Genomic DNA, 5,248 nt, shown 5'->3' on the forward strand with positions numbered 1-5,248 from the left:
TGCATGTGTCTTTAACAAATGCTTTCTGTTAAGTTTAACAGGGGTAGTGCAAAAGGTTCATAATCTGCATCTGTCGTTGTCCTTTTAAGCACTTGATAGAGATTGTGAAAATGTTTCCGTCTTTCAGAAGCTGGCACCAAATGCTGATGTTATTCACTGTTTCTCAATGATTTCAGCGGACAACGATTTGCGGTACCCAGATTTGCATGCTCCAAGAGTTCTAGATAGCAGCAAGGTCTCTGACAAATGAACAGCCAAAACACATCTTACAGAGGTGACATCCCGGGGACTCTTTTTTCAGTTCTCTTGGAGCGCTTGAATAAGAGCAGAAGAGTAGCTCAGTTCTCTCACATAACTACCAATAGATGTTATAACCTCAGTTCTACTCATGGGAACCCATTTTGTCCCAAAGCCAGGATGGTGTTGGTTTTGCTATGGTTTTGACAACGATCTGGACATCTTACTGAAACTAGTTACTGAACATATTCATAGAACAGGCAGTACATGGCTTTGACAGAGAATGTTGGCTTGAAAGACTGAAAGTACACCTTCCTCGCAATGTGATTCTTCTGCTGCTGATATGTTGGCCTACATCGAGTGATCTGTAAAAGTATAATTTTAACAGACATCTTAGTGAAAAATGAGAAACAGTAACTGGTGTTTTTCAGTATTCTCGATAAAGCTCAGTAATTTTTTTCCCTACGTATATTCTGCTGGTACAAATTAACATGATTCCTTAGTAAAGATCTTCAATGGCTTCAATGAGAACCTTTTATATTACTGTGATTTTGCATATGATTTGTTATTTGCATTGCATTGGAAAGGTTTCTTTCGAAAGAGAAGTTTGGGGAGTGTTTCTTTAGGCAATGTAATTTTATAGACTCCTGCGAGCAAGTTTTTTATTTATTTAGCAGAGCAATTCAGAGTGCACATTCATAGTAGTATCTCGAGGTACAGGCGTACAGCACACCATAGAATGTCCACAGTACATCGCAAAGTACATTGAACATTGGAGATTTCATTCAACAGAAAGCGTTACTGATCTTTTTCTTTGATTGAAGTAGCGATTGTAATGCATGTTGAATATTTTTCGCGGGCAAAAATCAAGCCAAAGCAAAGATTAGAGCTTAAAAATGCACCCAATAACATATCAAACTGGACGGCAGTAGTACTTAGATCAACAAGCTTAGTGCATACGAGCATTTTTTTTTTAATTCATAGTGCTTACGAGCATGAGCATGACCAATCTGAAACTGACAGACGTAGCTGGGACTGAAACTGAAACACGATACAGCGAAGAAATGATAATAAGCAGACATGGCAATTCAGGAAACTGAAGCAGCATCCCTAGTAAAGCTTCGACTAGGGTCGTTCGTCTCCCGGCACGGCGACAAGTATTGGCAGTTGAGCATCGATCGATCACTTCTTCCTCGCCAGGAAGACATCCGAGAGCACAGTGTCGGAACGCAGCACGGCCTTGAGAAGAGCCCGCCCCTGACGGCCAATTCCAAAAAAAGACATGAGTTAGTTAAAATTGACAGAGGCAGGCGACAATCCTATCCAAGAACGAACCTCGTCGGTGCCGACGATGACGAACTTCTCAGCGAGCTCGACGTCCTTGCCGACGGTGAACCTGTTAATGAGCGTGATGCTGGAGATGGCCGACATGGGCGTGACCTAGAGCCCGTCTGTTGCCATGTACGTGACAACCCCCTTGACGTACCTGTTAGATTGATCTCTAACCTAACTGGACCCAATAGCCTAGTTGGGCCTTTGATTTGCTTCTTGATCGGGGGCGTCCAGCCCACTATGGCTGGAGGGCCCCTGTCACCCTGCGCTATAAAAGAGGTGGGGGCCGGCGGCTCTTATCACGAGGTTGACCTGAGCTGACATTCCCACCGACAAACCCTAAACCCGATCTAAGTGAGGGGCGCAGCCAGTGACGGAAAGTACCTCCGCCACAGCACTGCGCCGCCGTCATCTTCACCGCCGGCACCGCATCTTCGACATGTCTTCACCGACCGTCGCTGCCTTAGCGCAGACGTCGACCCCATGGCGGACACAAGCGAATCTTCTTCCACTATGGTCTCAGGTCTGACACGACCGTCTTCTACCTCTCCATTCTCTCTAGTTCTACATGCATTAGGAAGTTCTACGTCTCTTATACCGAATAGAATCACCCTATGGCTAGATCTATGATCCCTATGATCCTACATCTCTCTAGTTCTACATGCATTAGGAAGTTCTACGTCTCTTATACCGAATAGAATCACCCTATGGCTAGATCTATGATCCCTATGATCCTACATAACTAACAATGGTACCAGAGCCTCGTTTGAGTATAGATCTAGCTTATCAGTTTAGATCCTTTCGGATCTAAGAAAAGGAAAGAGGGTTCGAATGAACCATAACCCTAACTGGGTTAAGGAAAGAGGGTTCGGTTGAACCCTAACTTCGATCCCTTCGGATATGAGAAAAGAAGAGAGTTCGGATGAACCCTAACCCTAACTGGGTTAAAGAAAGAAGAAGGGCTCGGTTGTCACGTTTAAACCGAACCCTAAAACCCACAATCGATTCGGGAAAAGAACAACAGTGATACCCTAACAATGAACCCGGAACCCTAACCCTAACTTCCATCCCCATCCCCAACCCTGAAATCGGATAGATCCGAAAACAAAAGGTAGAAATCGGATAGATCTGAGAAGAAAAGATGAAAGAAATCCAATCAGATAGAAAAAGGGGAAGGGGAAATGGCAATCTTCACCACTGTACCGCCGCCGGGCGCGTGCTGGCGAGGCTGAGAGAAAGAAGGTGGAGAAGATGACGGGAGATCTAGGGTTTCGGGGTTTTGGGAGCTCCTCATCGAGGGGAAAAGGGTGTCGCCGCTAGTCCTCTCGATGGCGGCGCGCTCACCCATGTGGGGAGCGTGCGCGCTGGCCATAGCACTGTGCTGCCGTCATCTTCACCACCAGCACCGGCATCTTCGACACGTCTTCACCGACCGTCGCTGCCTTAGCGCAGACATCGACCCCATGGCGGACACAAGCGGATCTTCTTCCACTGTGGTATCAGGTCTGACATGACCGTCTTCTACCTCTCCCTTCTCTCTAGTTCTACATGCATTAGAAAGTTCTATGTCTCTTATACCGAATAGAATCACCCTATGGCTAGATCTATGATCCCTATGATCCTATAGAACTAACAGTACCCTCCTCCCCCCTCACCGCCTGCCGCCGCCGAGGAAGCGACGACGTACAGCAGGACGAAGGCGACCTCGTTGGCCATAGGCAGCTTGCACTGCGGGCACGTAATGTTGGCCTCATCGGCGGTGGTGGCGCAGTAGCCTGTGAAGGTGTAGAGGCGAAACCTGCTGAGCGGGGACTCGCGCGCGTCCGGGTGTAGCACCTTGGGCTGCAGCAGGTCGAAGCGGTCCGTGCCCGGCTGCGGGTACGACGCGCCCTTCCGGTCCACGCTCTCGTACAGCCGGCCCACGCTGCCGTGCATGGTGCCCGCGGACACGAGCTTCGCCACGGCGCCGATGGGGAGCGTGAGCAGGCTGAGGACGAAGTCCACGAACTCCTTGCCCGCCTCCGTGAACAGCACCTTCTTCGCCTTGTTGTCGATCAGGAGCTTTAGGGAGATCTTTGAGGACCCCATGGATGGATGGATCGGTCGGTCTCGGGAATTGATTGGGATGTTGGTGTTGATGGTGGCGTGGTGACCGGCGAGGACGAGACAGTGGTGGCGTCGAGTGCGTGCGTTTGGCTTTATATAGCCGCGGGAACTGATGAAGATGAATCATTTGAGCTGGTGGGATCGAAATCGAATTGCAGGAGTCTCCTTGGCTTCTGATGGTGGAGAAATCAAGACGCCGTGATAGTAATTTAGGTGAACTTTGCAACTTCTCAACACTACTGCAAGTTCGAAGGAAGAATAACACCGCTATCTTCGTTCAACACGAGCAAAAGCAGCAGGGGCATTGTGCTGAGCATGACCGGGAGAAGAAAAAAATGTAACGCTGGCACATGCATGGTGGAATAACTATTTTTTGATGAAAATAAACGCTAATGAAGCCATTGAGGCATTGGTCACAAAAGAGAAGCTACTGATTTTACAGCAGCGCATGGGAGTTAAAATGGATGATAAAATCAAAAGAGATGGTCTCTAAACTTTACCCGCCTCCAACCCACACCCATGAACTAGTAATATATTAAAGGGACAATTGGCCATAGGGCATGCCAAATGAGCACCGACGGCTGGTGGACACCGCAAATGCGCTAATTTGTTGCTGGCCACTGTGTTTCCACTTTGAGTTGCCAGAAGACACCGCGCCCTAGTTTGAGCCAAGAGAGGAGAGAGAAATATTCATTTTGGACATGTGGTGCCCTCGAGCCAAAATGGCAACCTAGTCTGGTTCGACCACATTTAACCGGCCCGACCCGGCAGTTAGGGTATCGACGCCCTCCCGCCTTTCCTCTCTTCCCCATCCCCTTCTCGCCTGCCGCCGCCGTTCACTCCATTGTTCGTCGCCGCGCCGCCGTCCAATCCATTGAGCCCCACCGCTTATACCTCGAGCCAAAGGCGTCATCCGCCATGTGGAGTTGAGGAGGATGTCATCCCCCATCAGGAACTCGAAGATGCCGTCCCCAACCCAGAAGACCGCGCAGTGCCCTAGGTCTCCGCCTAGGGTTTCTCAATTGAAATGGCTTCAAAAAGGGTATGATATCTATCTTCTTTGCTTGTCGATCGATTTGTTTGCCTACGGATGCATTAGAAACGTGGCAGATTTAGATTAGAGTTGATTTTGGTTTCACTTTGTTTTGATTTAGCATGGATCCGAGCTCAGCGTGTAGATTGGCGATTAGAGTTCCTGCTTATGTAGAGCAAAGACCGGATGGGCTCGATGACTATCATGTTACTTAGAGTTACATGCGTGTGGTGGATAAGGATATTTTCAACTAGATGGGTTTTCGTCAGCTGCTCGGTGAGGAGATAGTTCATGGTCAGGATCAAGATCTCCATGTCTCCTTCTTTGACACAACCAATGGTTGGAGAAGTAGGAGGAGTGAATAAAGACCTAGTTCCTTGTAGATTCATTGTTGATCTGGACAACCATGAGTGCACATGCAAAGGATGGCAGCTCACTAGACTCCCCTGTGTGCATGCCATAGCTTTCATTGGCACAAGAAGGGTCCTATTGGAGGATTTTGTGCACCCTTACTACTCTGTGCAGAAGTTCATAGCAGCA

General features: G+C 48.4%; 1 pseudogene; it reads right to left on the reverse strand.

Moving 5' to 3' along the window:
- Positions 1–1,419: 1,419 nt before the first annotated feature.
- On the reverse strand, positions 1,420–3,657 carry LOC136532709 (uncharacterized; annotated as a pseudogene).
- Positions 3,658–5,248: the final 1,591 nt, after the last annotated feature.

Source organism: Miscanthus floridulus, unplaced genomic scaffold (genome assembly GCF_019320115.1).
Source record: "Miscanthus floridulus cultivar M001 unplaced genomic scaffold, ASM1932011v1 fs_692_1_2, whole genome shotgun sequence".
NCBI lineage: Eukaryota > Viridiplantae > Streptophyta > Magnoliopsida > Poales > Poaceae > Miscanthus > Miscanthus floridulus.